We start from the raw sequence: 16866 nt of genomic DNA on the forward strand, positions 1-16866 counted from the left end.
AAACCTTAAGGACTCCACACAAAAACTACTCAGTCTATAAACAAATTCAGCAAAGTAGCAGGATACAAGATTAATATTCAAAATTGGTTGCATTTCTGTATACTAAATGAAATATTAGAAAAGGAATATAAAAGTATATAATACCTTTTAGAATCACACCAAAAAAACAAACAAAAAAAAACACAACCTAGGAATAAACTTGGCCAAGGAGATTCAAGATTTATATGCTGAGAATTATAAAATGTTAATAAAGGAAATTGAAGAGGATTCCAAGAAATGGAAAGATAGCCCATGCTCCTGGATTGGAAGAATTAATGTTGTTAAAATGGCTGTATTACCAAAAGCAATCTCTAGATTTAATGCAATCTGTCTCAGATTACCCATGATGTTTTTTTTAAATTTTATTTATTTATTTATTTATTTTTGTCTTTTGTCTTTTGTCTTTGTTGTTGTTGTTGTTGTTGCTATTTCTTGGGCTGCTCCCGCGGCATATGGAGGCTCCCAGGCTAGGGGTTGAATCGGAGCTGTAGCCACCGGCCTACGCCAGAGCCACAGCAACGCGGGATCTGAGCCGCGTCTGCAACCTACACCACAGCTCACGGCAACACTGGATCGTTAACCCACTGAGCAAGGGCAGGGACCGAACCCGCAACCTCATGGTTCCTAGTTGGATTCGTTAACCACTGCACCACGACGGGAACTCCCCATGATGTTTTTTATACAACTAGAACAAATAATTGAAAAATTTGTATGGAACCAAAATATACCCCAAATGGCCAAAGCAATCCTGGGGAGGTGGGGAAAACAAAACAGGTGGCATAACTCTTCCAGACTTCAGACAATATTACAAAGCTACAGTAATCAAGACAGTGTGGTACTGGTACAAAAGCAAATGGAACAGAATAGAAAGCCCAGAAATAAACCCAGACACCTACTGTCAATTAATCTTTGACAAAGGAGGCAGGAATATAAATGGGAAAAAGACAGTTTCTTCAGTAAGTGATGCTGGGAAAACTGGACAGCTACATGTAAATCAATGAAACTAGAACACACTCTCACACTACACACAAAAATAAAATGGCTTAAAGACTTAAACATAGACATGACACCATAAAACTCCTAGAAGAGAACATAGGCAAAACATTCTCTGACATCTACCATACAAATGTTTTCTTAGGGAAATTTCCCAAGGCCATAGAAATAAAAACAAAAATAAACAAGTGGGACCTAATAAAACTTACAAGCTTTTGCAGTGCAAAGGAAACCATAAGCAAAAATGCAAAGATAGATCTACGGGATGGGAGAAAATGTTGCCAGCAATACGACTAACAACGGCTTAATATCCAAAATATACAAACAACTCATACAACTCAACAGAAAAACCCAAATAATCCAATTGAAAAATGGACAGAAGACTTAAATAGACATTTCTCCAAAGAAGACACACAGATGGCCAGTAGGAACATGAAAAAGTGTTCAACACCACTAATTATTAGAGAAATATAAATCAAAACTGCAATGAGGTGCTACCTCACACTGGTCAGAATGGCAGTCATTAAGTCTACACATAACAAATGCTGGAAAGGATGTGGAGAAAAGGGAACCCTCCCACATTGTTGGTGGGGATGTAAATTGGTACAGCCACTATGGAAAACAGTATGGCATTTCCTTAGAAAACTAAATACAGAACTGCTACATGATCCAGCACTCTCACTCCTGGGCATATGTCCAGATAAACTATAATTCAAAAGATAATATGCACCCCTATGTTCAATGCAGCACTATTCTCAATAGTCAAGACATGGAAACAACCTAAATGTCTGTCAGCAGATGAATGGATAAAGAAGATATGGTACATACATACAATGGAATACCACCTAGCCATTAAAAAGAATGAGATAATGGCATTTGCAACAACATGGATGAACCTGTAGATTATCATATTAAGTGAAGTAAGACAAAGGCAAATATATTATGTCACTTAAATGTGGACTCTAAAAAAAGGATATAAATGAGCTTATTTATAAAACAAACAGACCCATTGACTTCGAAAATAAATTTATGGTTACCAAAGGTGAAAATTGTGGGGGAGGGATAAATTAGGACTTTGGGATTAACATCAACCACTAGTATATATGAAATAAGCAACAAGACCCAATGCGTATAGCGCTGGAAACACTACTCAATATTCTGTATTAATGTATATGGGAAAAGAATCTGAAAAAGAACAGAGATATGTATAACTGAATCACTTTTGTCTACCCCTAAAACTTAATGCAACATTGTAAATTAACTATACTTCAATAAAAAATAAAAATTAAAAAAAAATAAGGCTGAAGTGTTCTTTGGGACAAGTGCCCAGGAGTGGATTTGGTTACATGATAAGTGTGTATTTAGTTTTTTTTTTTAAATTTTATTGAAGTATAGTTAATTTTCAGTGTATTTTTTGCTATAAAACAAAGTGATTCAGTTATACATATACACATATCCATTCCCATGTAACTTATCACAGAATATTGAGTAGATTTCCCTGTGCTATATATATAGTAGGTCCTGGTCAACCATCCAGTCCATATGCCAATCCCAGGCTCCCAATCCATCATTCTCTCCACCTTTCCCCTTTGATAACCATAAGTTTGTTTTTGAAGTCTGTGAGTTTGATGGTGTTTTGTAAATAAGTTCATTTTTATCATTTTTTATTTTTTTATTTTTATTTTTTATTTTTTGTCTTTTCTAGGGCCGCTCCCGCGGCATATGGAGGTTCCCAGGCTAGGGGTCTAATCAGAGCTGCAGCCACTAGCCTACGCCAGAGCCACAGCAACGCGGGATTGGAGCCGCGTCTGCAACCTACACCACAGCTCATGGCAACGCCGGATCGTTAACCCACTGAGCAAGGGCAGGGACCGAACCCGCAACCTCATGGTTCCTAGTCGGATTCGTTAACCACTGCGCCACGACGGGAACTCCTTATCATTTTTTAAATTCCACATACAAGTGATATCATGTATTTGTTCTTTCTCTGACTTCACTTACAATGAATATATTTCTTTTTTAAGGAAACTTTCAAATCATTTCCCAAGGTGGCTTTTGCCTTTTTACATTCTTAACAGCGAAGTAGGTGAGATTCATTTTCTTCATATTCTTCAGCTTGTGGTTTTGTTAACTGTTTTATTTTAGCTGTTTCAGTAGTTGTGTAGTGGTATCTCAGCATAGTCTTAATTTCTATTTCCCTGATAATTACTCTTGTTAATCATATCTTTTCATGTGCTTATTTGCCATCCAATTATCTTCTTCAGTAAGATATCTTTCCTTTTTTTTTTTTTTTTGGCCACACCCACTGGCTGCAGAAGTTTCTGGGCCAGGGATTGAATCCATGTCACCACAGTGACAACACTGGATCCTTAACCTGCTGAGCCACTAGGGAACTCCAAGATAACTCTTCATTGCCAATTTTCTAGGTGAGTTTTTTTTAAATACTGAGTTTTAAGATTTCTTTATATATTCTAGATGAGTAGTCCTTTTCAATATATATGGATTACAAATATATTTCACCCATCTGTACCTTCTGTCTTCATGTTCTTAACAGTTTTTTTTTTTTTTTCAGAGCAAATGTTTTTAATTTTGATAAAGTCAGATTTATCTTTTTTCCCCCCTTTTTATGGATCACTCTTTTGGTGTTTTTTTCCAGTGCCACCCTCTACCCTGATCCCAGACACCTATTAATGTATTTTCTGTCTCTAAGGAACTGCATATTATAGATATTTTATAATTTTATATAAATAGAATCATAGAATGTGTGGCTTTTTGTGTCTGGCTTCTTTCACTTAGCATAATGTTTTCAAGGTTCATCCTTGTATCTAAATTGGTTCTTTATATATCTTTATTTTTATGGCTGAATGATATTTCATTGGCTTGATATACCATCTTTTGTTTCTCTATTCATCAATTAGTAGACATTCAGGTTGTGTCCACTTTTTTGCCTATACTGAGAACAGTTGGTGTGTACCCTTTCAGTCCCTTATCTTCCTCGTGCATGCTGCTCATGTGTGACACACATAATCATACATGTATATAGTTATTTTTAGTAATGGAGAAGTGACTCTTTTTTTTTTTTTTTAAACCTGAGTATTTGGGATATCTTTCTATGTCAGTATAAATAGCTAAGGTATATGTCATTTTAAAAATGATTGTATTGTGTTCAGTGTGGCTATTTAACTGATCCTACACTAAAAAACATTTCCGTGACATCGAGTGGGTGACTTCTATCTTTCTTTCTTACTTAACATTGATTTTGTTTTTTGTTTTGGTCTTTTTAGGGCCACACCTGCAGCCTATGGAAGTTCCCAGGCCAGGGGTCTCATCGGAACTACAGCTGCCAGCCTACACCACAGCCACAGCATGTGGGATCTGAGCCGTGTCTGTGATCTACACCACAGCTCACAGCAACGCCAGATCCTTAACCCACTGAGCAAGGCCAGGGGTCAAACCCTCATTCTCATGGATACTGGTCAGGATCATTACAGCTGAGCCACAATAGGAACTCCTTTTACATAGCATTGACAATTAACCATCCTTATACAAGTGTCTTTACAGTGCAGAGCTTATTTCACCTACTCTTGGATTTTCTTTTCCCTGTTACTTATTTAAAAATATATATCAGGAGTTCCCGTCATGGCTTAGTGGTTAACGAATCCAACTAGGAACCATGAGGTTTTGGGTCGATCCCTGGCCTTGCTCAGTGGGTTAAGGATCCGGCGTTGCCATGAGCTGTGGTGTAGGTCTCAGATGCGTCTTGGGTCCTGCGTTTCTGTGGCTCTGGTGTAGGCCAGCGGCTACAGCTCTGATTAGACCCCTAGCTGGGAACCTCCATATGCTGTGGGTGCAGCCCTAGAAAAGGCAAAAAGACAAAAAAAAAAAAGTATATATATATACTCCTGTGTGCTAGTCACTGGGCTGTGCTTAAAACATGGGGACTCAAGCATTAGTAAAATGCTATTGCTGTGCTCTGGGGCAACATACCTATAAATCGGTAATTGTGATGCAGTATGAAACATGCTACCTTGTGTTATACAATTATTATGTGAGAATTCCAGTTCCTCCATGTCCTTATCAACATTTGGTATTGTTTGTCTTTTTGATGGTGGACACTCTAGTTGGTATGTAGTATCTAGTTATAGTTTTGTGTTTTCTAATAACTTGTGATGTTTATAATCTTTTCATGAAGCACAACTGTATTTTAGAAACATGAGTACAGTGAAAGAGTTAAGAATGGAGGCATGCTCCATGAAAGATAAAAAACTGAGCTGTATAGTGTTGAGGGAGACATTTCAATATCAGAGTTAGAATGGGCAGCATTTAATAACTGCCTAAATATAATAAGTGAAACAGACAGATGGAACTAGTTATCCAAAGATTTTTCACCTTTGACAGTTAGATGGTGCTGCCATTAGCCAAAAAGTGAATATTGGTACATAAATAATTTTTGTGCTAATAGAGGGTGGCTGATTCTGTTCTCTTGATGTGTCAGTGGCTTAAATATTTAATATAGCTGTTTAATAGTGTAGAAATATGTATCTAGTTCAAAAGAAGGATCTGGATTGAGATAAATTTAAGAGAGTTACCCTTGTATAGATAACAAACAGTTGAATTCCTTGAAATAAATAGTCTATCTAGTCAATCCTAAATGGCTATACCCACTGGGTTACTTTTGGTAATTGAAAATTGCATAAATAATAAAAGGATTTAATATCCTGTAATAAAAAGATTCAAGTTATAAAACGATTCTAGGAGTTCCCATTGTGGCACAGTGGTTAACGAATCTGACTAGGAACCATGAGGTTGCGGGTTCGATCCCTGGCCTCACTCAGCGGGTTAAACGATCTGGTGTTGCTGTGAGCTGTGGTGTAGGTTGCAGACACAGCTCAGATCTGATGTTGCTGTGCCTCTGGCGTAGGCCAGCAGCTACAGCTCCAATTAGACTCCTAGCCTGGGAACCTCCATATGCCACGGGAGCGGCCCTAGAAAAGGCAAAAAGACATACATACACACACACATACACACAAAAGATTCTAGCATTATTTCAATTATGCGTAACAATATCACCAAGGACCCAGGTTTTTTCTACCATCTTTTAATGCTGTACTTCTTTTTTGTTGGGTTGTCCTCTTAGGCTTTTTCCTTCCTCATGGTCCTAAAATGACTCGCTAAACTTCTTCTTGACAATTCAAACCCAACGTTGCCTGAAAAAAAAAAAAAAAAAGTATTTTCACATGGGTGTCTTTTTTTCTTCAGCTCAGGAAAACCATCTCTAGAAGCTCCTGGGCAAACTCAATATCTTGTCTCATTGGCCAGAATTGCATCACATGCTCATTGATAAACCACTCTTTGGCAGGGAGAATGGAAATTGGTACAGTTGACTTAGATCAGAGCTTTCTAATCCTGGTGTTAAGCATCCTTTTGTCTTGTCTCTTTTAGAAATTTTTTCCCCCTTGCCTTTTGGTTCTCTGCTGTAGATTAGGTAAGGTTTTTTAACTCAGTTTCATGTCATTGAGTTTTTGCTATTCACTACTTCAGATCAGCTATTTGTTGAAATCCTATTCTGTGTCATGAACTTTGCTAGATTCTAGGATATAGCAATGGATAAGAAACTTATAGTTTTGTATGGAAATATGCTTAAGCAGAAGAGTGCTATAATAGAATTGTACACTAAAGTTCATTTGTATTTTTGAGTTTTAATGCCATTGTTTATATCTGGTTTTATGAGACAAGGCATCTGGAGTTTCACAATCAAGCTTATATTCAATTTATAAATGAACTTTTGGAACATTAGAATATCATCTGTTTATAAGTTGACCCTCCCTTTCTGTATTAAATAGTTTATAGACTTTACTATAGAAATGCATGATAAACTAACCTAAAGTATACTTTTTGAGTTCTTTTGAGTTACAGCTAAAACTGTATGTTTTTCTGAAGCATAGTGTTTGAGTTTTTCAGTTAATGTACTGAAGGTTTTAACAGTATTATGTTTAGTTTAAGAGCCCCACTGAAATGTTTTGTAAAATATTATTTTGTAATTTACAGTTTTAAAAAACAGTTAAATACTTGTGGTTATGGTGTTTACAGCAGTATCTATACAGTATATGGGGTGCTTTTATTAGTGCTAAGAAGGAGAAATGAAGAGGGGATTTGGAGTAGTGGAAGGAAAAATGTATAATATCGCTGGTTTTGTAAATAAGAAATCCACTACTTTTTGACATCTGTTACAAATTCAAAAGCAGTCTTAAATGATGTCTTAGACTGGGTGTATTTATCAAAAGCATATTTATGCTGTTTTCTGCAAATTCTACTAATATAGGAGTTATAGGGTGACATTCTAACACCTCAAAAATAATAAATCCACACTTTTTTTTTTAAATGTGGTTTTTTTTTTTTTGTCTTTTTTGCTATTTCTAGGGCCACTCCCACGGCATATGGAGGCTCCCAGGCTAGGGGTCGAATCGGAGCTGTAGCCACTGGCCTACGCCAGAGCCACAGCAACACGGGATCTGAGCCGCGTCTGCAACCTACACCACAGCTCATGGCAACACCGGATCGTTAACCCACTGAGCAAGGGCAGGGACCAAACCCGCAACTTCATGGTTCCTAGTCGGATTCGTTAACCACTGCGCCACGACGAGAACTCCATAATCCACACTTCTAAAAGATAATATCTAATTTAGAATATCAATTATAAAAGATAATAATAGCTAAAAAGACAAAAAATAAATACATAAATAAATAAAATAATTCTAAAATATAATATCCACAATTGATGTTTGTCACTGATGTGTTCTGTATGAATAGTGATCTATTTTTTGGGGGGGGTGGGCGCTGCACTTGCAGCATGTAGAAGTTTCCAGGCCAGGAATCAAACCTATACCACAGCAGCAACCCAAAGCTACTGAAGTGACAACACTGGATCCTTAACCCACTGAGTCACAATTTTGAAAACCAAGAGTGATATGTACATTGTGATGGCAAAAAAAAAGAGATTATTTGGTAAAGGCAATGTGGGATTAAAATGAACTTTTCACATGTTTGTAAGTGCTTACTAACTTTAATGGAATTCCAGTGTTAGCTCTAAACTACAAAGTATTAGGATATATCCAGAAAGATTTGGTTTTCATTTATCCTGAGTCATTAAGAAGCTCTGCAGTGTTTTTAAAAAGAATTGTCTTTCCCTTAATGTGTTATCTGTTAATAAGAAGCTTGAAAACTTCAGGCACAAAATCCTTGGTGAAAATATTATTTACAATCATTTAGTGTTTGATTTTTGACTGGATCCCTTTCTGTTGTTAAACACAGTTTATAGTGCTAAAAGCCTGTGGCAAATTACCTTATATTAAGTGATTAAAGTTGTTGCAAGCATTTTTTGCCTGTGTAAATCCTACTTCTATGCCTGTACGTATTTATAGATCTGCTTGAAGGATTGTAATTGCAGAGCTTAGGAAAATCTTTACTTGATTCACACAATTTCTAGTATGTAAAAAGTGATTTGCAGACCTGTACTGTGAAGCACAGTCTGTGCTTTGATTGTTTTTTATTTTCCTCTTAGTAAGGAAGTCAAATCTTGATTTTCCTTAGCTGATCTTAAATTTAATTTTCAGAAAAGGTTTTCTGAAGTTTATGATTTGTCATATATTTGTACATGTGAGAGAAGTTAGGGAAGATAGATGGAATTTGAAGATGCTGTATTTAAAGATTGTTTTGATTTTGTGTTTTGCTTTTTAAATTAACTTTAACTTTAGCCTAAAGCTTATAACTTTTTTTTTCACACCAAGGAAGCAGTATTGTAATAAATAGTACAGTAGTAAAAAATTGTTAAGTGGTTTACATGTTAATTTTATTTATTATTTGACCCAGTGGAAATATTTTGTAGAATCAGAGTCAGTTACTTTGATGGACTATTTAAAACTTTATGAGAAAAGTTAATCGGAGCTTTATTTGATGTAGTGATTGGCTTCCCTCGCTTCTCCCACACATCCATAGGGAAGAATGAGTTATTAGCAAAGAATGGCTTTGAAGGAAAATCTTTATGCCATTTCTAAAGTGGAGACACAATGCATTTCTTTTTTGATTAGTATAAGGTAATTTTTTCAAGACTGTGATTGTCTCCAAGAAAAACAAACAAACAAACCCTAAGCACTAGGTTTGGATTACTGCCCTCCCTCATTTCTCTGAGTTTTATTTAAGAGTTTTGTAGTCATATGAGTACCCTGAAAATGTCAGGGACCTGTTAAAATTCTAGGTAACTAGTACATTAAGAAGAATGTTAAAGGCTCCTAAATGCAGACAAAGCATTACTAATTGCTTTCAGGGTCAGTCTGTCTTTAGTTGGACCATGAAAGATTTAGCATGGTTCTACGGCAGCCTGTCTGCTGAGTGGAGACTCTTGTCTTTAAGAAAGGCTATCTGATATGCTAGACCGTTTCAGGTTGCCCCAGTTTACATGAATTTAGTCATTATTGCCAAGACTACTGAACCTCAGTCTGACACAAATGATACTTCTAAATGAACTCTTGAAGACAAAGGCATTTTGACCTTGCGATGGGACATAAGTCATGTTCATACCTCTTAAAAATTTTCTTTTTAAAATTTGAACTAGAGTACTTTGCTATTTGAAGTTTCAGTTAAAAGATACATTCAATGAAATTATTTTTAAAATCTCTAAGCAAACAGCATACTTTAAATTAAAAATTTTAATGGTTTCCATTTTTTAGATTTATGAACATTGTCTCTTAAAACAATAGGGCACTAATGGCAGTAGTAACATAGTTGAAACCTAACCCATAGACTTAGACCAAGCAATGCAATTAATTCTTGACCCTCACTATTTCTAGTAAGTAAAAGTTTGACTGAAATTAAAACTGCATACTGAGAATTTGTGATAAAAAAAAAAATGAAATGCTAGCCTGGTGGTCAAATATATTTTTGCTCAAGTAGAAATCTGAATATTGTAGAATTATAAAGTGTTCCTATTTTTCAATTTGAGGTGTGATTTTTTTTCCCCAAAAAGTGTAGGCTTATGCAGAAGTTTTACATGTGAATAGTTTTTTTCCCACAGAACTACTACTCTGTAAAGTTGAAAATACTCAAAATGTGAAACTTCCTTGGACATGGTTGGGAAATGGTAAAGTGATAGGTTTCATTCTTTTTGTTTTGTTTTGTTTTTTTTAGGGCCGCACCCATGGCACATGGAGGCTCCTAGGCTAGGGATTGAATTGGAACTGTAGCCCACTGGCCTACACCACAGCCACAGTGACACAGAATCCAAGCTGTGTCTGCGACCAACACCACAGCTATGGCAACACCGGATCCTTAACCCACTGAGCAAGGCCAGGGATTGAACCTGCGTCCTCATGGTTACTAGTCAGATTCATTTCTGCTGAGCTAAGACAGGAACTCCCAAGTTTCTAAAGTACCATAGAACTAGTCATTAAAGATATATAGCTTTGCACATGATAAATTTTTGATATTGCTTCTACATGTGTTATTCTGACAAAAGTTCTTTGTCTTAAACATGTCCCTTTTATTCTAAACAGATTTATGAAAATATGCATCAGTTTAATACTGTCTTGGAATTCATGAGATGGAAGCATAGGTCAAAGCTGTTTGGAGAAAATTGGAAGTACAGTTTTATCTAGCCACATCTCTGAGGTAAGAGAAAGACATTTAAGAAAGTAAGTACTATAATATGAAAATTCTCATTTCTTCAGTTGAAAATAGTTCTTCCATATTACCACTACAAATTTATTTTAGCTTCTTTATTCTGTATTTACCTTCCTTATGAGTTTATAAATAGTTCTAAAATATTTTTCTCTCCTTATAAGTTTTGAACATCTTCAGGAATAAAAAGTATTTCTTTATTACTAAATGTAGAAAGTAAGCATTAAATGATGTACATAATTATTTCTTCCCTCCAACGTGACGAAACAGAGGTTAAAATGGAAGATTGTATTAAAGATGAATGTTATATTATTCTGAAACTTTCACATATTTAGAATTTAGAATAAATCTTTGAAGATAGAATTTATTCAAAGTGGGAACTGCTGTAACCTCAGCAGTAAGGGGGAGAAAGCCATTCTAAGACAATATGTATGGAGAAATCAAGTTCATTCTTTTCAAATCCATTTAAAGACCCTGAATATCAGGTAAAAGTTTTAATCCTTCAGGTATCTGTATTTTTAAAAAATAGAACATACATTTTAATGAAGCAGTCTGTATTTTTTCCTCTTTAAATAGTAGGTTTTACGCATTCCTTCTTCTTTTTTTTTGTCTTTTTAGGGGTGCACCTGTAACATATGAAGTTCCCAGGCTAGGGGTCAAATTGGAACTATAGTTACCTGTACCACAGCTCACAGCAACACTGGATCCTTAGCCCACTGAGCAAGGCCAGGGATCGAACCCGCATCCTCATGGATACTAGCCTGATTCGTTACTGCTGAGCCACAATGGGAACTCCACATTGCTTCTACTTATGTGTAGCACTCATTCATCATCCTTCTGTCCTTTCCAAATTGCTGTGTTTGGTCTTTTGAGAAATATTCATGACTTTCTAATTGTCTTTGTTAAGTTTTATACTGTTTGATCACTGTAGTAGTTGGATTTTTTTCTTCCTTGAAATGCTGTTGACTTCTGTGACCCTGTGCTCTTCAAGTCCTACTTCTTTAATTACTCCTTCAAAAAATTTTTTCTCCTCCTATTCTTTTTTCTTTTTTTAATTGAAGTACAATTGTCCTTCTATTCTTAAATAATGACCTTCGCGAAGGTTTTGTCTTCTTCTGTTTATTTCATTATGTCTTTTCTAATCCCTTGATTTCAGCAGCTACCTCTAGATATCTCTCTTGTCATATCTCCGTTGTGACACTTACCTATGCTTTGACACATATTTTCAAGCACTTGCTTCATACCCAATGTTCCCAGTTCTCTTACCAGACCTTTTTGTCACCCATGCTCAAAATCTCAGGGCTGAGGAGTTCCCATCGTGGCTCAGTGGTTAACGAATCCAACTAGGAACCATGAGGTTGCAGGTTCAATCCCTGGCCTTGCTCAGTGGGTTAAGGATCCAGTGTTGCCGTGAGCTGTGGTGTAGGTTGCAGACGCAGCTTGAATCCCGTGTTGCTGTGGCGTAGGCCGTCAGCTACAGCTCCGATTCGACCCCTAGCCTGGGAACCTCCATGTGCTGCGAGTGCAGCCCTAGAAAAGACCAAAAAAAAAAAAAAAAATCTCAGGGCTGAATCTGATTCCTCATCTTTTCTTTCCTACTCTTAGTTATTAAGTCCTATTTTATCTCTATAATGTATCATGAATATTTTCCTCATTTCTTTTCTAATCCCCTCATTACCATCCAAATTTAAGTCCTCATATCACATTTCATCTGAAATACTGGAAGACTCTCTCCATTTTGTGCTTCTCCTCACTCTCTTTTCCCTCTGCATGTTGCTACCAGCTTAAATTTTCTAGAAAGATAATTCAGCATATAGTGTCTGTAACTCGTTGTTAGCCTGCCACAGTAAGGACAAACTTCTATTAATAAAGTCTCTCAAATCAACTATACTTTAATAAAAAAAATTCACAGGAAAAAAAGTCTCTCAACAGCATGGTATTAACTGAGTGACACCTTTGCCTATATCCATCCATTTCTTTCTCCTTTTAAACACTTAATAAACTCCTCCTCTATGTAAGGCACTGTGTTGGGCACTGAGATTACAGAAGGTTTAGTTAAATGAGTTCCTGGCTTTACTTAGAATAATCTGTTCAGAGATGAGTATACAGTTAATTTGAGTGCAGTTTGAAAACCCTGTATGAAATTGCAGAAGTGTATTGGTATGGGCTAGAAAGGCTCCACCAACATTGCTAGAGGAGAGAATTGTCAGGGAGGCTTCACATAGGAAATCATATCTGAGTAGAGTCTTAAAGGATGAATAAATGATTGCTGAGTGTAACTTGGAAGGAAAGAGAATTTCATGCATAGAGCTCAGCATAAGCAGGAGGAGCCCGAATGTATAGACTGTACAAAAAATGGAGGAAATCATTTTGTTTGAATTTAGAGTATGAGAGAGGGTTTGAGGGAGCAGGCTGGAAGAGAGCTTGTTTGTGAAGAACTCTGGATGCCATGGTTAGATTTTACTTTGTGAGTAGGTTGCAGTCATTGAAAATTTTTAACAGAGCTATTTTGGATCATAATTGTGTTTTGTTACAATTAATCTGGCAGTGATGTGAATGATAGTTTGGAAAAGGGAGATCCCAAAAGCAGGAGAGATGATTTGGATATTCTTCATTGTTTTAGGCAAGAGTTAACAAGGCTCTTGATTAAGGTAGGGACCAACCTGCCTGAAATTGTAAAAACCTTAAAGTATTGATTATTTAGTAAATGTTCAATTTTCGTCTTCTATACCTCTACATGTTCAGTACTCTTCGGTTGATGATTTGAAATTGTCCTGTGTTTTCTCTTCCACCTGTTCATATTCCTTTTTTTTCCAGGTGTGTTTTTTCCTCTTTTTCTATCTTGTGGAAGGCCTATCAGTTTTTTAAAACCTGTCTCAAGTGCCAGTTCTTCCCTGAGGGCCCTTTCTGCTCTATATTTCTTTGATTTAAATAATACGTTTCTTCCTAGTGTAAGGCCCCAGAGCACTTGTTTTTGTTCTACAGCATGTTACTTCTTTTGGTCCTTGTTAAACTATGCACAGCAAGTCACAAAAGAGGAGTCACAAAGTAAAGAACATGGTCCCCAACTTCTGTTTATAGTTGTATCAGTAAGGTATGTATAAAAGTCATATGAGTAATGATAACTAGCATTGCTAAGGAAAAATGATTAAGGCCAAAGGAGTACATTATTACTTGTAGTTAGAGTTCTGTAGCTCTGAGAAATACAGATAGAACATAGGAGATGTTATTTGAGCTAGGCTGTGAAAGATGAGTGGAAATTGGGTAGGTAAAGAAAGAATTAAAAGATATTTCTGGAAAAGCTAATTGATAGGAAATGAATATTTCTGTAGTAGCGTAGTAAAGGTCGTGGAGAGGGTAGGAAGTATGATATAAAAAAACTTATATTTCAAGGGAATTACTCTAGCAGTGCTGTATAAGCAGACATTATTAGAGAAATGGTGTGAAGAGTCAGGGAGCTTAGGAGGTTGCAGGAATAGTTAGGCCTGAGGTAATCAGAATTTAATAAGCAAGGTCATAATAGTAATAGAAGACAAAAGACTAAATGGAGTAGGTATACGAAGGAAGAAGGGACACTGATTTGTGATTAGATGTGGAAAAGAGGTGATGATACCCACATTTCTTCTCTGGATAGCTGGGATAACGTTGGGCATTGTTAACAGCAAATGTAAGTAATTCTTCAGACTCAGTTGAATCCGTGTTTTCTAAGTTTAAAGAAATGTTTAAATTGATATTGTACTATCTTGCTGGTCTCTTCATTTGTTTATACAACAAATGCTTTTTTACATTACTTTTCAAGCCCTAGTATACTGAGAGGGAGATACTATGAAAAGAGCAAAGTATTCCCTCTTTTAGAACAGTAGTTTTTAGAGAAATAAATACTATCCTGCTGGGGAGTTCCCATCATGGCTCAGAAGAAACAAATCTGACTAGTATCCATGAGGAAGCAGGTTTGATCCCTGGCCTCGCTCAGTGGGTTAAGGATCTGGTGTTACCTTCAACTGTGGTGTAGATTGCAGACTTGGCACGGATCTGGTGTTCCTGTGGTGTAGGCCAGCAGCTACATCTCTGATTGGACCCCTGGCCTGGGAACCTCCATATGCCATGGGTGCCAGCTGCCCTAAAAAGGCAAAAAATAATACTATCCTGATCATGATCATATGATATATATATATCATATATATATATATTTTTGTGTGTGTGTGTGTGGTTAAAAGTTTTATTTTCATGTTAACCATAAAAATACATAATACATAGTTAAACTTCTCTATTCCAAGACAGAAGGGAATGTTGCATAATTAACACAACACAAGGCATTATGCCTTCCAAGGAAGATATAAAATGTCCACTGGTTATTTAGAACATGGTTGTTTTTAAAACTTCAACATCAGAAATGTTAACCACAGTCTGTGAAACTGGCTCCATCAATAATGACTGATAATCTTCTCATCAATATAAATGTACACATACATTTCCTACCCTTACTTAGAGTGATCTATTTGCTTGTATCCCCCACTATTGTCTCAGCCTTTACCATAGTGGATGGTACAGTGCGGTATCCCTCCCACTAAAAAAAAATAGTTTAATGAATGAAGAACATTTAAAACACATCATCTTCAAAGTAAATAATAGTCAAGACTGACCTTTGATTTAACATAAAAGTGACCTTTCAAAATAACACTACAGAGAATTGCCAAACACATTCATATCTTCAAATATTTGATAAAACAGGAGTTCCCATTGTGGTTCGGTGGTAGCAAACCCAACTAGTATCCATGAGGACGTGGGTTCCATCCCTGGCCCGACTTGATGAGTTAAGGATCCTGCATTGCCTTGAGCTTCGGTGTAGTTTGCAGACATGGCTGGGATCCTGCATGGCTGTGGCTGTGGCTGTGGCATAGGCCAACAGCTGCTGCTCCAATTCGACCCCTAGCCTGGGAACCTCCATATGTGGCAGGTGCAGCCCTGAAAAGACAGTCAATCAATCAATCAATCAATCAGTAAATATTAGAAGATTAATATATAAGCTTTGAAAAATAAATAAATAAATACATATGTAAATAAATAGAAGTAATCTCTTAACAAGTAGCCAAACACATTAAACACAGTCCAAGTGGCCACGAGAGTTACTTGTTTTTCTTCTTTTACTTCTATTCCATTAAGACTATAACGGTAACCAATGAGCTTCCTCCATCTTTCTAGATCAGTCAGCAGTACTCTTGTTTAGCATCTTCTCAGTGATTTTCTTAATTAGAGGGGTGCACATTGAGAGACTTTCTGACCAACCTGGAAAGGCTATGACTTCTGTTTAGCAACAGTAGAGTCAGGACATATCACCTTCATTGTATGGATATTTCTGAGGGGGGATTCCCTGCAAGGTCTGCAGGCACTGGCAGCACAATTTATGACCATGGGCCCCCTTGCCACATGCTGGCCGGGGTCACCAGGAGCAGGAGTAGCAGCACAGTGCAGAGGGGGCAGTGGGGATCATGGTGCAGGCCATGGGGCTCAACTCAGAGAGTGGCAGCCTGTAGCAGAGGAGGGCTGGCAGAGCTGGTTCTAAGTATCATCTTAATGATATCCCTGAGGTGTAAGCATTTAAAGGGGTCCTGAGTTCCTTGGAAAAAAAATTAAGTGTGTGTTCAGGGTAGATGTAGTGTTAGGTATTTTATTGTATTCTAATTCTTTAAAACTGTTCTGTAAGATTTAATTAATAGAATGTTTGGTGAAAACTCCTACTATCTTTGCTTATAAATAAGAGTATTCTTTGCTTCATGACGTGATTTTTTTGAGGCTTTCCTGTGTTCTTCATTGTTGTGGCTAAAGGGGACCAGTTCTGAAATTAGAGCTAAAGATTGATGCTGTAGAGAGGTGGGATGCTCAGAGCTGGCAAAGCGGACTGAGCTGCAGCTTTATCTAAGTGGGACCAGGCCTCTAACAGAGCAGATGTGACAGGAGGTCATTAGACCGGTAGATATTGTGTTTATGGCAGTGTGTGTGGAAGTTGCCCGAGCTGCTGCAATGACAACACTAGATCCTTAACCTGCTGTGCCACAAGGGAACTCCTTGACTGGTAGACATTTAACATCTATTCCAACCTTCAGAGTAAGATATCAAAGGACTTCTAGTTCAGCCAACTTAGTCTAGAGATAGGGAAACTGT

General features: G+C 36.9%; 1 protein-coding gene across 3 annotated transcripts in view; it reads left to right on the forward strand.

Annotated features, from left to right (window-relative positions):
- BMPR1A (bone morphogenetic protein receptor type 1A) overlaps window positions 1–16866 on the forward strand; it is a 143784-nt gene that overhangs the window by 70068 nt on the left and 56850 nt on the right. For 2 of the 3 annotated variants that reach the window (XM_047760162.1, XM_047760163.1), the window contains exon 2: window positions 10581–10695. The gene's annotated coding sequence lies outside the window, so the exon portion shown is untranslated. Of the gene's footprint in view, window positions 1–10580; window positions 10719–16866 lie in introns of all 3 variants that reach the window. The other variant, XM_047760164.1, reaches the window with a different exon arrangement.

The sequence above is a fragment of the Phacochoerus africanus genome, chromosome 15 (assembly GCF_016906955.1).
Source record: "Phacochoerus africanus isolate WHEZ1 chromosome 15, ROS_Pafr_v1, whole genome shotgun sequence".
NCBI classification, from domain to species: domain Eukaryota; kingdom Metazoa; phylum Chordata; class Mammalia; order Artiodactyla; family Suidae; genus Phacochoerus; species Phacochoerus africanus.